This window comes from Pelmatolapia mariae, linkage group LG3_W, assembly GCF_036321145.2.
Source record: "Pelmatolapia mariae isolate MD_Pm_ZW linkage group LG3_W, Pm_UMD_F_2, whole genome shotgun sequence".
Lineage (NCBI taxonomy): Eukaryota > Metazoa > Chordata > Actinopteri > Cichliformes > Cichlidae > Pelmatolapia > Pelmatolapia mariae.
Genome location: NC_086229.1, coordinates 36,311,154 through 36,321,508, shown reverse-complemented (window position 1 = coordinate 36,321,508; position 10,355 = coordinate 36,311,154). Strand labels below are relative to the sequence as shown.

The window sequence follows — 10,355 nt, the reverse complement described above, 5'->3', positions numbered from 1 at the left end:
CCACTGCAGATCACAGAAACACTCAGAAGTTGTTTTTAGCTGAGCTGTGTCATTAATCCAATCTGAAGTGAACAGTTTGCTGCAGAGCAGGAAGCCTCTTCGTGACAAACTCATGTTACACTTTATCAGCGCCTTGTTTTGTTCTTCTACTTGTTTTAACTGTAAACTTTGACTTCCTGTCTCACTACAGTGAACTGCTCCTCTTTAATGATTTGTTTGGAGCTGATTTTACGCATTCATTTAGATGAAATAAGTTCAAACGTGTTTGCATGAAATGCATCATTATTCTATAAATATAAAAATTTCAACTGATTCTATAAATGCTTGGTCTGCAGAAAAAGAGCCGATGTACAAACTGCAGCTGATTGTTTCCACGCAGCAGACTGGATTTACTCCAGCTCACAGCTCCAACATTACAGCCATTTTAAATTCAAACACTTTCATCAGCCTGAATTTCAAACATCATCACTTAAACACTGAGTCACAGTCAGCTGACTGTTCCTGTAGATGGGGTAAAAACGCAGCTACAGTAATGTCGAAGATTTGAACATTAGTTAGCTTTTTTCCACACAGATAATAAGAACATGAGGGCAAAGCTCAAACTGAGCCAAATAGCCTGTTCCTGTTCCAACATGACTGTGCACCAGTGAAGAAAGTCCATAGAGACAAGGATGAAAGAGTTTGGTGTGGAAGAACACCTCTGGGATGAATTAGAGTGGAGACTTTGAGCCACGACTCTTCATCCAATTGCTCTCACACTTGCTCTTCTGGAAGAGTGTTAAAAAATTTCCATAAACACTCCAAATCTTGTGGAAATCCCTTCTAGAGGAGGAGAAGCTGTTACCGCTGTAAGGGTTGGGCAGACATCACATTAAGATGGATTAAGAACAGTATGTCTTTCAAGTTCATTTTTGTGTGTCATAAAAAAATAACACCTCCTTAAACTCATGTTAAAATGTTAAAAATAGAAAAAAAAGATGTTCATAGGTTTGACAAAAAAAGTTTTGCTCTCACTGACCTATTTAAATGTTATTAAGGCTTAATAAAACTTTAATAATATTAAACCGACTAAACGAATAAACAACTGCGGGGAAGGCAGCGGCGGCGAGGAAACCGGTCCGGAGGCTGACCGCGTGGGAGGCAGCAGCGGCGAGGAAACAGGTCCGGAGGCCGACCGCAGGGAAGGTTGCGGCGGCGACGAGGCAGTTCAAGTGACCGACCGTGCTGACGGCAGTGGCGGCGCCCGAGCAGGTCCGGAGGCTGGCCGCGTGGAAGGCAGTGGCAGCAGCGACCTCATTCAGGGGGCCGCCCTCGACGGCGATGACGTCCCGCCAGAGGCCTGGAAAGTGGCTGGCAGAGGTGAGGTGATCCAGGCCGAGCTGGATCAGACGGCGATGTAGCAACCGCAGGACCAGGTGAGGATGATGACGACGGGGCTGCCGCAGGCGAGGATGATGACGACGATGAGGGTGATGCACTAGATGGCGGTGCGGAAACAGTAGATGATGGAACTGCAGGCGACAGTGATGGCCAACTAGTCCCATGGTCCGAAGAAACAGAAAAAGTGTCTTTTTCACTCACTGCAACCGGCTGTTCAGGAGTACCAGCATCTGGCTGCAGAGAGGAGTGCCGGTGAAGTGGATGCCGTTTCCTCCCAGGAGAGGGAATTCAGGCGATGGAAGAAGTGGGAGATGGTTCATGCCCTGGAGGACGGGGCAATGGCCCCCCACACCCTCTAGCAGATCATTACATAATTACATCATTACATGAAGGAACCTTTTTAAAAAAAATCAAGCGCGTCCATGCTCACAGGTGTACACACGGGTGCTCACACACACAAACTACACCCTTTTTGGCTCCTACCTCAAAGCACACTGTGCGCTGTCGATCTTACGTGCTGCACAATAATATTCACATAGATTATTGTGATGATGTTGTTTATTATATTGCGCTGTCGATTAACATTATTATAATGTTTAACATTTAGTATTTACTGTCATATTCCCATATATCATTGTGATGTTGTTTATTCTATTACCCTCATTTTCTTCTGCTTGTTTTCTTTTTTCTTTCTCAACAGGTGATCCAGGTGATTGATATATGTATTTTTTTGTCTGCTTACTCTGTTGTGTTTTTTTTTTTGCCCTTTTTTCCCCCATCCTTCTTCTGGGCAAAAGGAGGGAGACAGCTGGGAGAAATTAGGCTAACGAGACAGGGGAGAAGTAAAACTGAGCACACTGACATGAGACATGAACTTTCAAAGTAAAACAAGAAACGAAACAGTGTTTTTACCACAGACCTGATCAGCTGATTACGACTGCATCATGAACAAAATCTCCATTATTCTGATGTGTTTTCAGTTTAGTTGATAAGTGAATTTTGAGATCATTGCTTTCAGCAGAGTAACATGATTCAATTATAACTCCAAGTGTCAACACACAACCATGGAACCATGACGTGATGCTGCAGATCTTTCTGTTTCAGAGTTATCATAAGACAACAGAATGTGCATGTAATCAGTCATGTGAGAGCAGCTCGTCAAAGGGTCTCCTGCTGACATTAAGTGGGAGGAAATGTTGTTGTGAAACAGGAAGCACAGCAGAGACAAAGCAGGTAAATGGAGTCAGAGGACAGACTCCATCATGATTCTCAGACTCACTGGTCTCTGGTTTGTGGTGGGTCAGTTCCCCATCTGGAAGTGCTGATCTCTGTCCTCTGTCTGTCTATCTGTGTTGTTTTACTCAACCTGCTGTCACTACTCATCCAGCCACTAGGTGTCCTCACACTCCACCTCTCAGTCACCTGACTCCCACAGCGCCCTCACCTGTTTTCACTTCCCTGCTTTTCCTCAGAGGATTTAAAGCTGCCATCTTGTTCTTGTTTCTTCGTGATGTTCAGCAATTTCTTCTGGTTTTCAAATCTTCTGGGATCCTCAGGCTGGGAATTCCAGTCATGATATCTTGAGCGCAAAGGCCGGATCAGCTTTAGTGACTAAACGAGTGTTTGGGAGCATTAACGAGGCCACGCCAGAAAATCTGAGGCAGCGAGCGGCTCATGGAGTCAGCATCTCTGATACAGGCAGGAGTCTGACCATGGAGGGCTTTAAAGATAGGTCTTTTTTTGGATATCAATGAAAAATCCTCATCAATACAAAGCAGCAGACATCAGCAGCATCAAATTAATGATCAATAGCTATAAACAGACATATAACAGACATATAACTTCCCCTTTCTGCAACACCTTCCATGCATGTCAGGAGTTTTCCTGTATTGCTGTACAGCTTCCTTGTTTCATGTCCAATAACAATAAATGAAGAGCTAATAAAGAGCTATTCTATTGTAAAATGCTGAGATGATTATTAGACAGAAGCCAGCGGCTCACCAAAAGCCTGCATTGCAAATCTATATGAAAGTAATCTATGCTCATATATGGCAAAATCCTTTAAGTGTCACTGTGTTTTTCATCTGTGCTCTTGTTGGTTGGACAAGTTTGTAAATGACAAAGAGCTCAGTGGACTTTGCATCCATCAAATCCTGTTAGATGTTTGTTTTTCCTTCACAGCTTTGTGATGAAGGCTAAAGAACAGAGATATGAACTATTGCCAATATGAATCCTGATGCATGACGTGGGCACAGACCCACCAAAGCAACACTCAGCTCACCTCATTCCAGGCGCTTGTCTGCTGGAGACCATGAGCCTTGTTAGTCCCACATTAGCACCGTGGTAGGAAACAGCCTCCATCATTTCATTAGATCTGAATTTGGACTGTTTCCCTCTGGATGAGAACCAAGTCTGTCAAATCTATTGATCCAACACAAACTATCAAACACATTGGCTCACAGTCAGATTGGCTTTGTATGGATGGTGTAACAGGGGCTGGGAAAGGATGCTGAAAGCTGAATATAATACAGAACAATAACAGGACATATAATCATGTAGCAAACATGATCTTCAACAGGCACACTTCTATTATTCATGATCACAAAGAACTTGTGCAGCCCTGATATCAGCCCTAATATATGAGTGTGTTTGCCCAAAGATTGAAACAGCATCAACATGACAGCTGTAAGAAATCTTCTCTCAGCCTTGTTTGGCAGAAGATCCCTGCAACAAAGATTGTAGCTGAAAGATGACGTGTGTAAAGTTTGTCTTTGGGAGGGTTGAGGCTGTTTTTAGACCTTTGATAGTTTCAATCCAGTTCTGAAAGACAGAAATAAAAACAACATCATTAAGATCAGATCATGGAGCTGTTTCCTGCCTTGTTTCTAGCTTCACATTACAAGACTTTACTACAATAAAGATGCTAACATGTATCTGTAGGAACAACATCATTGAATCTAGAACAACTGGAGCCAAACCAGTGGCTCTGCTGGGATCACTGGTGAGCCAACACTTCCTTGTTGATGCAGATTTCAGGGCTTCCTGTTGCTCCTCCGTTATAACTGTTCTCTCTTCTCAACACATGATGACACAAAGGAATCAGCAGTGACGAAGATGATGCTGAAGCACACATTTCACACATATAACAGAGCAGTGCAGTTACACACACCTCTGCTTGACATTAGGCCTCAAACAAAGACACAAAACACTAACTTGACTCTAAATAGAAGAAACTGGCAGCTTTTTCTGTTCTGTGCTTATATTTGACACACATGCTTCTCTTTGTGCAAACACACATCGCACTATAAGGGTAACCTAGCACACAATGATTGGACAGCACAGTGATGATGCTGGGAGATCCTATACGAAGCAACACAGAAACACTGAGAACTTTAAACATTGATTATATTGAGATAAGCAGCCGACCCAGTCTAGATAAAGGCGAGCAGCTGGGACCGCTGCTGCACCAAAAACAGGTTTCAGTGTTTCCATGTGTGTGTGTGTGATGTCTTTACTTATACTGGTCAATAGACTTTAGTCAACACATGATTGAAAGGTGTTACACATGAAATAAAACCAGTGTTTCATCTTTATTCCTCTGAAGCAGCTGCATTATAACCAATCTGCTCCTTTGTGGCCTTTAAAACAGCTTAAATAACTGTTGTTATATTTGTTTCTGCTCCTCTTGGACAGACGACTCTTAAAAAGACATTTTTGAATTTCAATGTGACTTTAACTGGATAAATATGGGATATATAAACGTCTGCAACAAACTGATTCCAGCTTCTATCTCATGATAGGAATGTTTTTGTGGCTCAAGATGACCTGATATCTTTCATGATGGAGACATTTGACACATGTTTCACATATTATAGACCAACAAGTTATTCATAGCAGTTTAAATACGGGGAGTCACTTTTGGGCCCAGCAGATAAAACAGAGCCAATATTTCCTTCTTTATTTAAGTGACGTGTGTCACAGATGTGACCTAGTAAAGTGTAACTGAACATTAGTAACGTTATTAACACTCTCAGCTCGTCCTTGTTCCAGACCTGAAGATCCTCTTCTTTCATTCAGCAGCAGCTTCAGGTCTCTGATGGTCCAGGCTTGTTGTTGGGAAACAGCCCTGCTGGGATGATGGTGTCCTCACAGAAACAGTCAGTGATGCTGTTGATCTCCATCACAGAGCACGTCCCAGTCTGCAGTCTCAGTCCTGCAGGGCCTCGCTGGCTTCCTGACTCCACCCAGTCAACAACAGGAAGTGTTTGCAGGAACAAAGTGAGGCTGTGGTCAAACAGGAGTTTTTATCTCCTGGCTCTGACTCTCACTGCGGCCCCGCTGCTGTGTCAACATGTGTTTGTGCTAAACAATGATGGAAAGTGTTATAAATGACTTGTTGGCCTCTGATCTGTCACAAACAGCTGAAACGTGTCTCTCATGAGTCACATGAAGGTTTCTGACAGAAAGGACAAAAAGTAGCTGCAGTCAGTTTGTGTCATTTTTATATTTATTCATCTGGGAGAAAAATCTGAGGGACATTAAAATGTGTTTTTCAACAGAGACAAGAACATAAATATAACGTCACAGGTAAATGAACATATTTCAAGTAAACAGCTGGACTGATCAGGTCCAAACACAGAGTGATCAACAAACAGCTGTCATATCTTTATATATAAGCTCTTTATAAATCCTGTTCACTGCAGTCTGTTTCCTAATAATGTCAAACTGTTAGAAACACAGAAACATGGTCTTTGTTCACATAAAGCTGTCTGGGATCCTTTGTTGTTCTTTTGATGCAGAGTTACATTATAAATATAAAGAGTTATTTCAGAGTCTCATCAGTTTTCCTGCATGTCTTTATTGAACACATCAGCAGGGCTGAAGCTCTCATGTTAAACACACACTGATCTATGGACACGTTCATGTGTTTCTAACAGAACCAGGCTGTTATCAGCTGCACTAACATGATGTCACACACACTGAATGTAACAGTGACATCATCACACAATCAGCTGTGATTGTTTCACTGTCATCAAACTAGTCAACAGGAAGTAGAATCAATAGAAACAATCATTTACTGACAGCATGTCTGATGGAAATAAGTGCAGATTATGTATGAAGTATAACTGCACACAGTAACTGTGTTACAATAAGGACTTAACAGCGCCCTCTGCTGGAGTGTTTCAGTACTGCGTTAACTAGAATACACCACCTCCTCCTCCTCCTCACACCACCTGCTACAGCTCTACTCTTCTATGACTACAGTCATCCACAGCACTGATGTGAGGTCACATGGTTCATATGTAAGGAGCACAGAGACGTGCTAGCAGCTGACCTCAGGTCAGTTTAATGACTGTGAGCAGCAGCTGTGTTCTTGTCACTGTGACAGGGAGACACTCTCAGACACAGCGCTCATGTCAGCTTGTTCTCATGCAGGAGGATCAGGAGCTCCATGTTTGTCTTCATGTTTGAATCATGATGTGTTTGTGCCATCAGAGTCTGTCATGAGTACTCAGGGTTTCACAGCAGCTCTTCTGGATGCTGACGAGGACTCCAACCTCATGTTTCACCTCTCTGAGCTTCTGATGTCTGTGAACACTCGTGTTTCTTCTCTGGGCTCATCTGGACAAAAACACCTTTCTGTGTTTGGCTCCAGCCTCATTCTGACTGACAGGAAGTGTGTTATCCATGAGCTTCTTTGTTTCCTGCTGTGTTTCCTGTCTGTGGACAAACACGAGTGTTTCAGCTGAGGACATGGTTCCTTCCACCTGTCCATACAGGACATCACGCTGTCTTTTCTCTTTAAATGCAGCTCCAGGTCCTTCCACGTGCTGTATTTGTGCAGTTTGTAGTGTGTCCTGGGAAACGTAGCACACATGGTGTTCTTCTGGTGTTTCCTCCTTTCACTGAGTGTGAAACACTGACGCTGTGCTGTTGTTCACAGAGCTGATTCTAGCTGCAGCTGGACTCTGTCATCTAACTGAATGTGTTGGTGCTGATCACGGGGCTCTGAGGGGGGAGCAGCAGGAGGACTCTGGATGCTGACGTCAGTGTATCTGTGGAAGCTCACACAGCGTCTCTGTCATTCAATATTGTGCTATATATTGTATCTATGCAAAGATGAACAGACTGTGTGTTCACTGGTCTCTGTGCTGCTGACTGCTGCAGCTCTGATGTCATCATCACTCCCTCCTCCACCCTCAGCAGTCCCAGCATGCTGCTGTGGTGCACCCCACCCTCACTCTACACCTGAGCCATAGACCACACCCTCCACCTCAATATACACCACAGTTTTCTCTGCTATGGAAATGAGATCAGGAGGAAATCATTATTATTATTATTTAATAAATGCTCACATTAATGTGGGCTTATTTGTTTCATATTAGAAACATTAGTCGAGTGTTTTTAGTATAAAATGGTGAAAGTCCCTCTTTTTGCTCCTCCCCTCACCTGTGGATCGACGGTGCTGTTACCGTGGTGACAGCTGTGATGTGTTTCAGTCCTGCCTGGTTATCACTGCAGGAATCTTTCACATTTATTACAGGTAATAACTCTGATTTTTCTGTGTATTATGAACTAAATGTATCCTGATACACACAGAGATGGATGAGCAGAGGTCACATGATGAAAGAAAAAACATGGAGTCTTTGATTTATTTAGATATTTATTGATGAATGCAAACAAACCCTGACACTGAACCATCGTCGAGCAGAACAAACCTGATCACATGACCTGCTGACCCAAACAGTGAAAAGCTCCATGGCAACAACAACAAACAGCCTCACATATGTTAACAGAGGCTGTTAGAAGCACAGAGTCTTTACAGTCTTTCTCCTGTTTGGACACAGATCTCTGCACATCTTCATCACAGTTACTCACAGACGTGCAGAGTGTGTGGATATCAAAGCTAAGTTTCCACCATGTTTGTAGTCTGTACTGGGACTCATGGAGCGTCTCTCTATGAGCACTCAGTGCTTTAAACAGTGAGTCCCAGTTTAACCAGCAGCCTTCACACCACACATCGCACAGACATGGAAACTTCAAACCCTCAGACTGAAGTCACCATAATAAATAAATAGATTGTGATGAAGATGAATAACTGGAAGAGTTTGCGTGGTTTCTTCTGTTCCTGTCAGAAATAAGAGTCTGGCAGCACTTTGCTCTCCTTCCACATGTTTAAGGAGGAAGTGAAGAAGAGTGAGTGAGTCGTCTTCCTCTGTGGGCCCAACATCAGGCAGCAGCCGCGTATTTTTAAAATCCCAGCACACTGCTTCAGAAACACTGAGTCCAGGTGACCAGAGTCATGTGATCAGTGAGGTCTTCACTCAGGACGTCACTGCTTCAGGACCTGATTCAGAGGTTTATAAGGACGTGGATCATTGGTGCTGATGTTGTGTGAGAGCTGGTGAACCATGGGGAAAGTTTCCATGTGAGCTGATGATGCTGCTGCAGAGTTTCTGTTAACCTCCTGTGACCCCGCCTCCTCATACAGAGACATCTTATTGGCTTTATTCATTGTGCTCAGCACAGACCTGCTGCACCCTGGATCCCAAGAAGAGCTCCAGCTGGATCCAGTTTGATCCAGTTTCTGCAGTAAATCTAATGACAGAGCTCCAGGTGCACCTGCAGAGTCTTCTTGTTGTTTCAACCATGAACTCTGTTAAATGCAGTAATCAAACCATCATAGATCCTGTCTGACAGATGAAGCTGTCCCTCTAAGTGTAATCTAACACAGCTTATTAAACTCACTGCAGTCTGTCCTACCTGGACATCAGGGCAGACTTCAGGTAGTTTCAGTGATCAGTGATAGAACCATGTCTTGGGTTTAGTGCACTTCTTTGGGCCTTTGCGACGTTTTGACGTGTTTTCGTATTCCTCAGACTGGCCCAATGTGTTTTTGTCTGGGTTTTTTTCTGTTCTGCCTCTCTTGGCTGTTATACTTTTCATTAACTCCCCCTACTTTTAGGTTTTCCGTTTGTGTTTTTCAAAAATTCTTTCTTACTTTCTTTCTTGTTTTTTCCGCACTTTGTTTTCTCTGTTTTTCTTACTTGTTTATTCTTTCTCTTTGTTTTCATGGCACCTCCTACTTGGTTTGACATCCCGTCCTGTTTGGTCTGTGTTTGTCTTTGGTTGTTTTTATATTTCTCTTACTTATTTTTGTCTCCACTTGTTTTCTTTGATATTCTAGTTTCATTTTCATGGCGCCCCCTGCTTGCTTTGATATTCCGCCCTTTGCTGTTTAGGTTTCTGATCTTTGTTTTGTCCTCTTTGTCTTTTGCTTTATACTTGTCTTTCTTTCTTTCTCTCTCTGTGTGTGTGTGTGTGTGTGTGTGTGTGTGTGTGTGTGTGTGTGTGTGTGTGTGTGTGTGTGTGTGTGTGTGTGTGTGTGTGTGTGTGTGTGTGTGTGTGTGTGTGTGTGTGTGTGTGTGTGTGTACGGGTTCGTACTATCCTGGTGGGGACCAAAATCTGACTTTTACTATCCTGGTGGGGACTTTCTGCACCGTGGGGACCAAAATCCAGGTCCCCTCGGGGTTGAAAGCAATTTTCACACTCAAAATGCGGTTTTACTGTCAGGGTTACAATTAGGTTATGGTTAGGTTTAGGGTAAGGGTTAGGGTTAGGCATTCATTTTTAATGGTTAGGGTAAGGGGCTAGGGAAAGCATTATGTCAATGGGATGTCCCCACGAGGATAGCAAACCAGACATGTGTGTGTGTGTGTGTGTGTAGGTGTGTAGGTGTGTGTGTGTGTGTGTGTTGTAGACATGACACAGAGCCGTTGGAAGGGCGAGCAGAGTGGTCGGGACTATCACTTTGTTTCTTGTCAGACCTTCGAGGCTAAGCTCGCGGCTGGTGAGACCTTTAAAAACTGTATAATCTGATTAATTTGCAATGGCGTCATTAAAATGTGCTCAATTTAAAGTCTGTTCATCTGGACGTAGCGTTTTGTGGGAGAAACGTTTCATCACTCATCCA

At 43.3% G+C, this 10,355-nt stretch overlaps 1 protein-coding gene across 1 annotated transcript in view; it reads left to right on the top strand.

Moving 5' to 3' along the window:
- Positions 1 to 10,355, top strand: part of LOC134622363 (NACHT, LRR and PYD domains-containing protein 12-like) — a 290,226-nt gene that overhangs the window by 133,441 nt on the left and 146,430 nt on the right. The gene's annotated exons all lie outside the window — the stretch shown is intronic.